We start from the raw sequence: 15,631 nt of genomic DNA on the forward strand, positions 1-15,631 counted from the left end.
AGTTCATAACAAGGTCAAAGCAGCAGCCTCTGGGTGGGATAACCAGGCTGTCTGGTAGATATGCATGCAGATTGCATGAATAAGACCAGCCTGGTTAGTAGTTTACAATCCAATACCAGTTTCTGGTTCTCAATTTGCCTTTTTATTTATTTGTATTAAATTGATAAGGGTAATGATGGTCTTTTCTTGAAATTATTTTTGAGCTCATAATCAGAAACATTGAACCATAATTTGTTTTTTAATTTTGATAATATAAGAACTGAGGGGGAGAAGGTGGGACAGAATTAAAAGCATGATTATTTGAATGAAACAGAACAGAATTTTTTTGCAACAAAATAATCATTTTCATTTTATGTTAAATAAATGCCCCATTATGAAAAAAAAAGAGCCAATGTAATTTTTAACATGAAAAGTAAACTTTTGAGCATTAAATATATGTTATACACCGTCATAAAACCTATCGACACATGATAAAGTATCATAGATCATTTTCTCTTGAATTTCTGCATTAAGATTTTTATTTTTTAATTTAAAAAAAGATAGTAATTATATTAGCTATGAAGTTTTAAGGTATTTTTTTCTTAATTAATTGGTTAATTACACGTCAATAGGTACAGTGACTGATTACTTTCAATATCTTCTTCTCACACACTAAAAACAAAGCTAAACTGAATTTCTCAACAAAAATATAAGTTTTATTTCATGAAATAAACAATAAAATAGTGGTGCCATCTAGTGTTCACGAAAGAATTAGCACGTCTACAGAATTACCGCTTGGGAACGGTCAATATGCGGAAGAGCAACAAAACACAAAATGTGCAGACAAAGTTGAAGTTTCTTTTTCGCCGGTTTTTAAAAAAATACAAATGCGTTTAAAGTGAACTCAAATAGCTCCATTTTTTGAGGACTCTCTCTACGTTCAAAATTTGTTTTAGCCTTCTAAAACAGTTTGTGGAGTTTCAGGTAACCAGACTCAGTGTTTAATTGCTCACTTAGGAAAATGAATCATTTTTCAGATTTGTTTCAAAATCGGTTGAACATCAAAGAGCCATCTTCCGCCCAATATTGGCTTTCCAGAGTTTGACCAATTTTTCGCCAATATTGTCTCACAGTCTAAATACAATAATGGTTACGCATTGTTAAGCCAATATTGGGACAAGATTGTATGTCAATCTAAGTACAATATTGCTAATGCAATGAGACGCCAATATTGGCACAAGATTATCTGCCAATCTAAGTACAATATTGTTAATGCAATAGGAAGCCAATATTGGCTTAACATTGCAAAAATCTTGCCAATATTGGCCAAGACATTGCCAACGTGAACAATCTCACGCCAATATTGAGCCAAGATAAAATGCTATTTGGGGTATCAGGGGGTTATTGAACTTCCGGCTCGGCGTTAAAAAAATATTGTTTCAACAAATATCATAAAATAGTTAAATGCGGTCACATAAATCTGGTAATTTATTGTATTTGGCGGTAACATTTTTTTTCTCATCAAAGTTTAATTTTGTATTATTTGTCTTTCAGAAGCTCTATCTAATGGAACTAATTTCCATAGGTTTAAAAAAATGGCTTTCCAAATAGCGTATTAAAAGTTCAGTTGTTGAAAAATAAATTTAATGTAATTTTCTATGTTAATAGTTAGTAACATTTAATGAAAAAATGTTATAAGAAATCTCTGTAGTTTCGTCATTATTTCTGAGGTGAAAATAAATGATGGAGCGGAAATACATCAATTTTAAGCATTCTACCACAATTATAAATTGCCAGTATATTCTCAAATTTACTAAATACAATTTTTAACGCACATTTGAACTAAAAGGATAACTACTAATAAAGCCGTACTTTAATTAAGAGAGCTTAATATTATATACCCACTAATCATTAAAATAGTTCATTGTTTGCACAATTAACAAAATTACTACTTTGATCTTAAATTGGCTCGATTTTTAAACATTTTTAATTTTTTTTTTAATTTTATTTTACTTATTTATTTATTTCCGTGAACACGGCATTTTTAATTTTTTTTTTATTTTTTTTATTAATTTTTTTTTATTTATGAGTAAAATAATTGGAACTTAGCTGGGTTATTGTTTATGGTTACTTCTAGTATGTAACACTTTCATGTAAGAATGAAAAAAAAAAGATAACAAAAGGTTTCGAAATTGAAATATTTGCGTTCAAAAGGTACGTTTTATGGAGAATGACTCAACCCCTCTGTAGGGTTTAAAAAACTACGAAAAATAAAAATATAAAAACAGTAAATAAAAATTAAGAAAAATATTTGTTTGAATTTGTACAACTTAAACTCAAATTATGTTTTTCACAATCACTAAATGTGTGTGTGTACCGGTGAGAGAGGAGTTTGTGCTTTAAGCAGAGAAAAATAAAATCAAAGGAACATCAGCTACGGTAAAGTAAGAAATATCAACGTCAAAAAAGCACAAATTGCAGATTACTGCAGACACGAGTTTCGGCGTTAAAGGGAACGCCTTTTTCAATGCAAAAAGTAATGAGCAAAGAAATCCGACGATGATGAAAAGACATCCGACAAAAGCTTTTGTCGGATGTCTTTTCATCCTTTTCATATATTCTTACTTTACTGTTCAGCACAAAGGTATTTATTTATCTTATCAACTACGGTGTCAAGTAAAAACAATAGGCAGTCATGATTGCTTAAAAAAAACTGGCATGGAGGATAAACTTCAAATACATATACAAATACAAATACAAAAATGACGATCAGCAACATTCTCTGGGCCCAGCTAGACTGATCCTAGTCAATTTACAATCCCCAGTGAAGATCAATGGCCCTCTTAAAACTATCTACTTTCTTGCTCCTTACCACCTCTTCCGGTAAGCTGTTCCAAGGTTCCACTGCTCTGCTATAATAATAATTTTTCCTAATATCCATGTTAGCCTGAGATTTAAATAGCTTAAAACAATGACCCCGTGTCCTGTTTTCAGTGCTAAACTTCAGCCCCGTAACATCATTCATTTTAATAAATTTAAACAACTGAATCACGTCCCCTCGGTCTCTTCTTTGCTCAAGATTGTACATTTTTAGCCTTCTAAGCCTGGAATCATAGTCTAAATGAGAAAGTCCATTTATTAGCCTTGTAGCCCGCCTTTGAACTCTTTCCAATACATAAATATCTTTCTTAAGATAAGGAGACCAAAACTGAACAGCATACTCCAAATGGGGTCTTGCCAAACTTCTATATAAGGGCAGAAGAACTTTAGATTTGTTTGAAATAGATCTATTGATAAACCCAAGCATCTTGTTGGCTTTGTCACTAGCTATGCTGCACTGTTGACTTTTTAAGACGCCCAGATCAGTAACTTTTCTGCCTGACTAATGACTGAACCTTGCAAATAATAACTCGTACACTTATTTCCATGCCCTAAATGTAGCACTTGACATTTCCCAACTTTAACAGCCATACCCCATTTATCAGCCCACTCCGCAATATGAATTAGATCCTCTTGCAGCTGATTTGCTTGTTCTTCATTATCTTGAATCCCCATAACTTTGACATCATCAGCAAAAACAGTTCATGTTCCCAGAAATATTTTTATGAATATTGTTCATAAAAACAATGAAAAAAACAGGCCCTAACACTGATCCTTGAGGAACCCTGCTTAAAACCTCATAACCAAACCTTAGAATAATTTCCCCTTTCAACTACCCTTTATTTCCTTCCGGTCAGCCAGTTTTTTACTCAAATGAAACTTTTCCCTCCTATTCCTATATCAGCTTTTGCTAAGTATAGCAACATGCGGTACCTTATCGAAAGCTGCTTCAAAATCAATGTAAACAACATCTACATACTTCTTATTGCCTAAAGCCATGGTTACTTTGTCATAGAAATGTAATAAATTAGTTGCACAAGATTTACCTTTCCTAAAACCGTACTGAAAACTAGTCAATAGATTATTAGTCTCTAAACAATTTATATTAATTTTTATCAATGTTTCAAAAATTTTTCAAACCACCGAAGTTAGACTTTCCCGCACTCTTTTTAGACTCTTTCCTGAAGAGCGGTGTAATGTTAGCCAGCTTCCAATCCTCTGGCACTGTCCCCGAGTTATAAGAAGCATTGAAAATATTTACAATTACATCTGCTAATTCCTCTGCACATTCAACTAAAATTTTTGGATAAATATTATGTGGTCCCGGAGTCTTAGTCTCTTTATTTTTTTTTCAAATGAAGTAAAACGTCATCCCTGGAAAATACAAAGTCCTCAAGCTGTACTATAGCTTGTGTCTTGCTGGTGTCAACTGTTGAGATACAGTTATCGTTAAAAACACTCGAAAAAAAGTTATTAAGTACATTAGCAATATCACTATCGTCCTGAATTAAAATTCCGTGCTCATCAACCAGTGGCCCAATATGACTATTTCGAACTTTCCCCGAATTAGCGTACGCAAAAAACCTCTTAGGATTCCTGTCGATGTTATCTGCCAGTCTTTGTTCCAACTCTCTTTTCTGAATTCGTACCAAATACTTAAATTTACGCCTTGCTTTACAATATTGGAGCCTATCTGCACAGTGACTAGTTTCTTTAAACGTATGAAAAGCGACTTGCTTGTAATTTAGAGCGTGTAAGTCTAACTTACACGCAACTAGTTACAAGTTACAACAAGTTAACTTGTGTAAAGGCTGAGGGGGAAAATGTCATCCGTGTATTTTAACTTATTCTGACAAGTAATTTTTTCACTTAGAGCGTTTTGAAATCCTATAATTATAATCACCCTGCATGCAGCGTCAAAAAATTCACTTTTTTTTGCGATTTTTTTTTTTTTTTAGAAAATTGTTTGATTAAATTTATTAAAACCTTTTGTGCATTATTGTGTGTGGTTTTAAGAATGCTGTGTAAGTTTTGATTAAAAAGTATCCTCAGACAACCCGGTGACAGAGCTTAGAGTACTTTTGGAGAAAGATGATTTGCGGTGTTCTTTGTATTTCAAGTGACATTTATCTGAAATTCAATTTTATTTGCATTTAGTCCAAGTATTAATTAACTCTCCCCCCTACACCCTTAGATTTTTTTTTGTTTGACTTTAAAATTTTTAGGTGCCATTTGAAGTTAAAAGTGCTATTTTTCACGAAATATTTGCTATTTTGTTAGTTAAAACCCCATTAATAAAAAAATTCAAACTCAACAAAGGGGGGGGGGGAGTATGTATGCAGAATGTGTGTACTAAATTTGAAATGAATCGGTCAATAGGTTTTTAAATGGGAGTGAACACAGACTTAGAAAAAGTGATTTTGGAAAAAAAAAAAAAACGCGTTTAAAGTTTTAGAAGCTAAAAAAGGGCATCAATTCCATTTCCATAGAGTACAGTACCTTAGAAGCTTCGATCTCCTTATCCTCTTCTTTTTTCATTATTCATTAATACTATATTTAGCTAACCACAAGCAAGCAGCACAGATATTCTGAGCGTCCGCAGCTGTCAGAACCGCTGCATTCTTCGACAGCTGTCGGAGCTGCAGTTTAAAGGAGGGATGACTAAATACTTGATAACTTTGAGAATTTTGCTCGAAACGACTTGAAATTTTCGGAATATATTTTCGAAATGTTTTACTACAAGACAAAAAAAAAAAAAAGGAAAAAAAATCACTTTTTTGAAACGGCAACCCCCCTTCCCCCTCTTTAAGTAATATATAAAGTTATGAAATTTCATAACTATCAATTAAAGATGTATTTCACATATTAAGGTTAATAAACAAATGAAATTCTATCATTGTAACATGAATGCATATGTCTCATTTGTGTGTCGGTCCGGTTAGAAGAGTGTCATTTATGTTGAATCGCTCGATATTATCTTTTGCCACCAACTTTATTAAACTTCCAGTAACTAAAAGAGACTTGGTCCAATGAAACGGCAATTCTTGTTCTTGAGACTTATATGCTTTTGGTGGTGACAAATCGGCTCCCCTTTTTTACGTTTAAACTTTTTTCTTTTAATCATTTCGCTCACTTTTCGCATTAGACAAATGTCCAAAGGCGCCCATGAGAGCTTACACCATTGAGAGAAAAGTGAGAGTTAATTTAGGTATAGAATAACGTCTAACTTAGCAAAAAGAAGATATATATCTATACATAAGTGGATGTATGGTTGTGTGTGGGAGGGTGTGTTTGTTCTTCATACAAATACATAATTTTCGTAGGATTTTTACCGAATTTAGTACATATTTTCCACTTTTAAATGCATTTTGGACATCATTCCCCGGACCGGTGTTTCCCACTCAATTCTAGAATTCTTCTTCAAGACTATTTATCAGTTTTCACACTCAAATAACGTTTTTGTTCACAATCCAAAAATTTCCATGATCAGGTATCGAATACTGGATTGGTATACATTTACTGCTTTAGATAAATATTTATACATGAAAATTTGAAACATTGTCCTAAAAAGTTGCAAACTTGCTATAGAGTTCTGGAATTCATAAAATCTCTGTCTGTCCCTCTCTCTAGAAATCCTTTTTTTTTTTTTTTTTGGCTTTTTTATTCGGATGGGAAGTATTTATTTTCACAACATGGGTCGTGCGCTTAATATCAATAACTTCCTTACTTGAAACAACTGAAAGAGCAACAAGACATCAATCCATATTACAAAACGTTTATTAACTTACAAAACAGAGTAGTAAAATCACAAAACATACAATTATTTATTTATATAAATAAATCTAGAACAATCAACAGAAATAAAATTGGTATCTTGAGGAACACACTCATTTCAACAACAAACAAGAGTCCGCAGAGAACGCACATAATTAATACTAACGTTGGAAGCAACATGTTTGTAGAAAGTTATTTGGTTCTTTGGTAAAAAGTAATCAGTGACTCTGCATATCCATCAGCTGGACTCGAGTTTCATCTGCAAATACAAGAAGTTATATCAGTATCTTAAGTTGTAAAGAAAAAAAAAAAAAAAAAAAAAACTACGGTATTGTTTGATGCATTAAACATTTTTTTCAAAATTCCTCCTTACCAGATGCAATATACCATAAATGGACAAAAGCATTATGTTAATGAAGTACAAAAGTTTATATGTATCTATTTTCTCAGAATTGCAAAAGCTCTGTTACGTTCACTCTATATCTCTGGTCAACTCAACAAAAATTAAAGGAGGGAAAAAATCTCAGCTTGATCATCTCCGATTTTTATGAAGCTTTCAGAAATCTTACTGACACCTTGTATTTATAAGGACCTTTTTATTTTTAGGACGTTCAAGTTCTGGTACCTACGGAGTTGTGTGATAGCTCATTTTAAAGAGAATTGCATGTACTTTCATTCATTATTGGAACACTATTCTAGAAAAGAATTCTTTTGCAAAATTATACCCGTCAAAAATTCAAAATTTTTTGAGATAGTTTGAAAAAAAAAAGGTTTAAATGTATTTTAACAAATATATCCGAAAACGTTCCGAGTGGAATCACGCTAATTCATGGAGATGCCAAGACCGGAAAGACATTTTTATTTCTTTAGCAGATACTAATGCTCTCGCTAGGCTTGTATAAACTTAAACCCGTTCAACAATTGAAACAAAAAAACTGCAACCACACTCACAAGGCTCAGGATGAAACATCAAATGCATGAAAATTTCTCCTGATAGAACAAAAAAATATCAAAATTGTAATAATTGCCAAGAACTCGAACTCACACTCAAATGTGTCAACAATAAGAAGCCTGTAGATGTTGTTTACATTGATTTTTAGAAAACTTTCGATAAGGTACCGCATATTGCTCTACTTAGCAAATTAGCTGATATAGGAATAGGTGGGAAAATTTTCATTTGGGTAAAAAACTGACTGACCAGAATTAAATAAAGGGTAGTTGTGAGGGGAAATTATTCTAAATGGAGTGAGGTTTTAAGCGGGGTTCCTTAAGGACCAGTGTTAGGGCCTGTTTTGTTCATTGTTTTTATGAACGATATTCATAAAAATATTTCTGGGAACATGAATTGTTCGGTGTTCATGTCAAAGTTATGGGCATTGTAGAAACTGAAGAGCAAGCAAATCAGCTGCAAGAGGATCTAGATCATATTACGGAGTGGGCTGATAAATGGGGTATGGCTGTTAATGTTGGGAAATGTCAAGTGCTACATTTAGGGCATGGAAATAAGTGTACAAGTTATTATTTGTAAGGTTCAGTCATTAGTCAGGCAGACAAAGTTACTGATCTGGGGGTCTTAATAAGTCAGGATTTAAAGTCTAGCCAACAGTGCAGCATTGCTAGCAACAAAGCCAATAAGATGCTTGGGTTTATCAATAGATCTATTTCAAACAAATCTAAAGAAGTTCTTCTGCCCTTATATAGAAGTTTGGTAAGACCTCACTTGGAGTATGCCGTTCAGTTTTGGTCTCCTTATCTAAAGAAAGATATTAATGTATTGGAAAGGGTTCAAAGGCGGGCTACAAGGCTAATGAATGGACTTTCTCATCTAGACTACGATTCCAGGCTTAAAATGCTAAAAAATGTACAGTTTTGAGCAAAGAAGAGATCGAGGGGACATGATTCAGTTGTTTAAATTTATTAAAATGAAAGATGTTACGGGGCTACTAAAGTTTAGCACTGAAAACAGGACAAGGGGTCATTGTTTTAAGCTATTCAAATCTCAGGTTAACATGGATATTAGGAAAAATTATTATTTTAGCAAGGCAGTGGAACCTTGGAACAGCTTACCGGAAGAGGTGGTAATGAGCAAGGGAGTAGATAGTTTTAAGAGGGCCATTGATCTTCACTGGGGATTGTAAATTGACTATTACCAGCCTAGCTGGGCTCAGAGCCTGTTGCTGGTCGTCACTTTTGTATTTGTATTTGTATAAAGATTTTTGGAAACAACATTTTTACATTCTTACGATTTCTTAGATTTTATTGGTTTGAGATCAAAAATTCTCGAAAAGTATTCAAGTTACATATCAAACTATAGTGCATACAATTTTCTTTAAAATGAGCTATTAGGGAACTCAGAAGCTTTTGTAAAATTTGAGTTTTAAAATTTTAAAGTAAATTTCAGTAAAAATGTAAAAAAGTGTACAACATTATTTTCTATAACTCTTAATAGTCCCACTCTGAACATTTTTGGATGTTTTGATTAAAATACATTTCAAATCACACATTTTATTTCCAAAAGTTTCAAAAAACACACCAAAGTTTTGAATTTGAAAATTTTTAAGTTTTGTGAAAAATATTTTCTCGAAAAGTATTTAAGCTACTGATCAAATTGAAGGAAAACAATGATCTTTAGAATGAGCTATTGTACAGCCTGTAGTTTTCATAAAACTTAAGTTATATCATTTTAAATCAGATTTCAGGAGAATTGTACGACATTATTTGCCGTAAGTGCTGATCTCTTTATGGTACCACTCTGAAAATATTTGGATGTATTCATTAAAATACATTTAAAAAGTTTTTTCAAAAGTTTTAAAGACACTTTTGAATTTTTTGCTAAAATTCGTTTTTTTTTAAATGTGTTTAAGCTAGAAATCAAATTTAAGCGCATGCAATTCTCTTTAAAATCAACTATTACACAAACTTGTAACACCCGTAGAATTTTATTTATAACATTTAAAAGTACTGACAGAAAGTTTTTTTTTAAAAAGTGCTTTTTAACGAGTTACAAAAATGAATTACTCATCAGTTTTGATTTTTACTTTCTGGTATTGATTTGCGGAAAATTTTCGAATTTCGACGAATTTGTATGCTTTGAGGTGTGTTGAGTATATTTTGACCATTTTTGGAAAATGCCTGACTGTGTATGTGTGTGATCGTTTTTTTTTTGTGGCATTTTTTTCCCCTTCCCCGGTAAATTTTGCAATTGAATTTCTAAAAACGTAATTGTATACTACCTTCGACTATTTTCAACCGGGGGGGGGGTTGGGGGGTGGCTACGAGGGTACTCTTCCTGTAATTTCTGAAACTATAGTTCGAGAAACGTATTTTAAACAGGTACTCCAAAAATGCTATTTTAGCCGTTCTTCGATAATGTAAGGGAGAAATTTCCCCCCCAGAAAATTTTTGCACTTTTCGCTTGAAAAACGCAGGTTTAGTCTCATCTTTTGTAATATTTCTGGGAGGAGTTTTCTCCCCTTATTGTGTTTGAATAATGTTTCAAAATATTTCTTTTCACATTCAGAGTTAAAATGCCGCCCCCTTTTCGATAACGAGGGATTATTCGAGACGGAAAGTCGTCCCTTACTACTCCCAGTTACGTCACTACAATGTAGAAGTATTGAGCAGACCCAGAAGATGCGGCATGCATGCAAAATTCTGCTTTTTTTTGGGGGGGGGGGGGGTCATTAAATCGTTTCAATTTTTTTTCTTATAGCTTTATTGTAACCATTTTTTTCGACACAATTATTACAGTAATTAAATTTAAACTCGTAATATTTTTTCGAAATAATCTTGACGAATTACGGCCCCTCTTTCTGCTGCACCTTTGGCGAGAGCCAGTCCCGTATCACTAAAAGGTATCACAACAGTCTAAAATGTTAAAAGTATTTTTACTAAGATTGCAAACGCTTATATTTCAAACAAATAAATATATCAGGCTGGAATTTGAAAGTTTCGTTATTTATAACCGAAAAACATTCAAATGGTTTTGGAAAAGAAAAACTCGGGAAGGGAATTTCACATTTTCGTGAGTAATTAAAACAAAAAAGAAGATAGGGACATAGCAAAGAAAGGGAAGGAAGGGGTCCCCGAAACTTATCTCTTCACTTTAGGTTACCAGAAGTAGATAAGCGTTTTTGAAACTTTGGAAGAATGGCGGGGGAGAGTTCCCAAACCACATCCATTCCACTATCGGCATCAAAAATAGCTTTTACATATTTAGGACATCAATTCCGAAAAGATATTATCTCTCCCAGATATTATCATTGAATATCACCTGCAATTGCATTTCTGGAATTTCCATATCGGAAAATATCGAATATACCAAAGATCTTCCAAAAATTGCTCTTTAAAAGAAAACTTCGAAAAATTTTCGGGAGATTGTCCCCCTCTCACCAACATCATTGGAAGATCGTCTTGAACTTCGTTCTAAGTTCTTCGATCAAGTTGAAAATATTCCGAGGGAGAGCCCTCGAATCACACCTCCCCACATCATCAAAGATCGTCTAAAACTGCAATGTCAAAGCAACAATTTCGAGAAATTTCGGGGAAGGGGGGCGGGGTCTTTCCCTTACCCCCCCCCCTTTCAACATAATCGGAGATAACAATTTCCTTTCCAAAAGTTTCAATTTCGAAAAATGGACGGGGGGGGGGAGCGTCCCTGAACCTTTTCCCCTTAACATTACCAAAGGTAATCTAAAATGCATTTTTAAAGACTAAAATTTCAAAAAAATCTCGGGGGAGAAACTCCCGAATCCCCCGTTCCCGAGTGAATATTATGCGAACGATTAGGTTCATATTTCCCATTCTCAGTTTTAGTTTTGACTCACTGACTTTATTTTAAAAATCCCCTTTTGAAAAAATTCAGATGCCACCAATGTCCTACACTCAACCTAATTTTGTCTCCTCGCCAACTTGAAACTCTTTTCTGGTGGTTAAACCCCCGAGCTCCCTGATATAGTGGTACCCCCATTGCTGAAGTTCTGCGCACGCCCCTGTTTTGCTGAATTTGTGTCAGAGGGCCTGTCGTCATCAATCCAAGTTGACGACTTTAATGAGCTTTTGCAATTTTTGCTCAATTTTTGGGCATTTTGTCATAACTTTCTAGTGAATTTATTTGACTAACATTGTATTTCTTTAATTATTAGAAGCTAAAAGTAAAGTACTAAATTTATTTGAGTATTAACTCAATTAAAAAAAAAAAAAATCTGATAAATCTTTTTTTACTTTGTCGCTCAGAATTAGCTAGTTTAGTAGTACTACCTCGAGTGAATTTTCACAGTTAAAAATAATGTTAATTTTCAGTCTTAAATCGCTAAACATTAGTACAGTCGAACCTCGTTGATTCGAACACGCTTATAACGAATTACTGCTAAATTGAACTGCATTTGCTATTCCCGTCCTACTGTACTCATATTGTTTTTCGGATAAAACGAGCTACTGTTGAGCCAAATTCACTTTTAAAGTCCCTTTAAGTTGAAGTTCGACTGTATAATCGTTTAACAGAATTCCTAATAACCTGCATAGTTACGCCTCACTCAAGAGCTTTTCTTGGTTATTTTAGAATGCGCATTTTATTTCATCAACATAGCTTACGTTCATGCAGAAAATGGAAGATGTAACTAAATATATTTTAGAAGAAAATTCACTAACAGTAGTCTCTATGGGTATTGGATTATACGAACCATTTTTAAAACTTGCTATGTCAAACCCATAATGTCAGTCCCATAATTGGATTATTATTAAACCTGGCAAATTACATACGATTATGGCTATGCTGCGAGCAATTGGGGTTATATTTAGACCAGCGATTCCCAAAGTGTGTTCCGCGGAACTTTTGGGTTCCGCCACGAGTTGCATGAATTTATTATTTCCCACAGTAATTCAGAAAAAGAGAAACTTTCACGGGTAAAAAATGCTGCTCTAAATTGAAGCAGCAGGCGTTATTATATTATCGTTTTGGCAGCATACAAAAAAAAAAAAAAAAAAAAAAAAAAAAAAAAAACATCTGATTTAAAGAAAGTTCTTGATAAAGTTTCAGAAGTAGTTAATTTTTTCAAGTCTCGTTGGCTCCAGTCAACACTATTGAGCAAAATTTATGAGGATATGAGTAATCATCACTAGTTACTACTTTTCCGTATGAAATACGCTGGCTATCCAAGACAAACACTTTTGAAAGATTGTATGAACTTACAGATGAACTGAAAGTCTTTCAGCTAGAGTAAAGAACAATAATATCTTTAGCAGTTTTCAATGTTTTGCATGACGTCGGCTGATATAATCAGCCTATAAGTTGCCTATATTTTTTGTAAACGGAACTAAGCTTCTATTTTCATTCAAGGAGAAAGTTACCTCTTTTGTTCTGGAATACAAAATAGGACAGCAAAAGGAAAGCTAATATTTTGTATTTTCCTCTCTTAAAGTGAAGTTCTGCAAGAAAATCAAGTCTATGAAGAAAAGACTGTTCAGTACAACTATTTCGTGGTATCGACCACTAGAATTACGGAAGTCTTTGTTCACCTAAAAATTACGACGGGGTCATTTATTTGACCCTCGGAAAAGAAATCTGCGTAGTTTCCTGCATAATGTTATACATTTGTAAAAATTAGTTTGAAATAAATTTATTTATAATAACTACAGTTTATTTTAAAAGGTTCAGAGAATTTTAGTATTTTGTATGAAGTATTTAAAAAAGTTTTAAAATGCGCTTAGAATAACCAGCGCTGTTTCAGTTGCATTTCAGGAACTAGCTGCTACAGTTCTAGTTCTGACAATGCACTGGGGCAGAATAGTGCAAGAGAACATCAGTCACAAAGCACTCTATGCACCTCCCTTCCTTGAGCAATCTATCGATGCCGAAGTCAACTCAAAACTAATCCACAAATGTTTCAGTTGAGGTTCTCACGTACTTCAGTTTTCGTTTGAAATCTTACATTATTTTTTCGAAAAAAAAAAGCAATCTTTTTGTTTTGACACCCCTTGGAAATCAATGATGGCAAAACTTTATCAGCTCCTCTCTCGGTTTGGTGCATATGAGCAAAAATTTTTATGCGAATCCTTGTATTACTGGTTCAAAACAGCAGTCAGACTAATAGCGAAAATCCATCGGATGGGCCACCCTCTGAAGAGATTGGTGCCAAAACTAATTATTAACAGTTGACATGGGGGTGCACATGTATACCAAATCTTGTTCAAGACGTTTTGAATTCGAACGTCCGCAATAAATCGATCAAATGTATGAAAACTCAAACAGGTTGATGTTGTTGTTTCTAAAACCACTCGGATATCCGAGCTCGAGTAGCGGTGATGGAAGCACCATCTATCAACATTTCGAAATTTAGGTCCTCACCAGAAGCTTAACAACTCATGGCTCATCACCACTAGAGGTATTGATTCATGTGGAGGACTTTATGACCATGATATATTTAACGTGCCCTAGTTATCATCAGTGAACCGGAACAGATTGATAGATAGTAGTTTCAAAAAATGGTCAAATAGTTTCTTCTGTGTAGAAGAAAGCGTTCGAATGATTTTTCATCGTTATCATTTGACTCCCAGATCGTTAACAATTTTCTTGAAGTCCTAAACAATGATGGGGTTCCTTGAGGTAAAATCAAAGTACTAAGGGTTCCGTGGCTTAAAAAGTTTGGGAACCGCTGATTTAGACGGTACAAGTCTTGACGCCAATTTGACTGAGTTGTGCAGTGAAATTGTAGTGTCAAAAATTCTTGTAGGAAAGTGTGTTAGACAGGTTATAGAAGCACGTCCTACATTAAGTGTTGCACTATCTAAATGGTATCTCGATGCCTTTTATACACACAATGAAGAAATTAAATTTTAATGCAATAATAAAGTGCGAAAATTAACCAACTGCTTTCAAGAAAAAAAAGTATGGTGAAACAAAAGAACTTTACTCAAATATAATACAGATATTACTAGATTCTAAAATACATGAAAAAAGGAAAGATTTGTGGGTACAAAATCAAGTGGAAGACCAATATTTAAACTTGCTTTATTATATAGTATGCATATGGTTAATACCACGTTCCTTTTTATACGGTCTGTTAGGTCAGGAAATTGGGAATTGCACATTTCTTCATTGGAAGCTTTCGTTCCCTGTCTTTGCTTTGAATTTAACAAATAATGGAAGTATGATATCATGGTACCTGACTGATATGAAGCGTCAAAAGTAAAGCATCCAAATCTTTGGGATGAATTCATGGAAGGCAATTGGAATGTTAAAAAATCATCTGTATCGTTTTGTGCTTTAGAGCCAGACAAAGCTTTAGAGCAAGAAAATATGAGAATGAAAGTCATTGCAGAAATAATGAATATAACTCAAAAGAAAAATACTTTAGCACGATTTTTTTGACCTCTCCAGAGCTGGCAAGGACGAGAAATGAGAGCATAAAAAAAAAAAAAAAAGAAGAAGAGGAAATCAAAGTTTTAAGAATTAATACTTTTTACTGATTTATTATCAGGTACTGAAATACACTCAAAAATATGTAATGTTCTGAAAAGATGACACTCTTGATTTTGGTGGACTATATTAATAGCAAAGCCCGATCTAGAAAAAATGATGTCCATGTCATGATAAAATTTAGTCCCCCTTCACGAGTCCCGACGCCTAACCGATCAGGCCACCACGGCCTTAGCGCCCCCCCCCCCCTTTCATAAGAAAATCTATATGTTTTCAAAGTAGTAGTTTCACAAAAGGAGAAGAAATTAAGAAGTTAGCTCATTTTGGTGCCTATAAAATAATGGTGTCCAGGATCACGGACCCGCAGGCAGGGCCGATCCTAGCAGGTGTGCGGAGTGTGCGCCGCACAAGGGCGGCCAAAGCAAGGGGCGGCCGCAGGCCGCATCATATGGTTCTTATAATCAAGCAAAATTCCTCAAGAATTTCTCACAAGATAACTTATAATTAGTAGAATAAATATGCAGATTTTTAAATGTTCAATTGTCAAAGTATGTGTCGATTTCTCGACAGCATAGCCTACAT

Source organism: Uloborus diversus, chromosome 2 (genome assembly GCF_026930045.1).
Source record: "Uloborus diversus isolate 005 chromosome 2, Udiv.v.3.1, whole genome shotgun sequence".
In the NCBI taxonomy this organism is placed as follows: Eukaryota; Metazoa; Arthropoda; class Arachnida; order Araneae; family Uloboridae; genus Uloborus; species Uloborus diversus.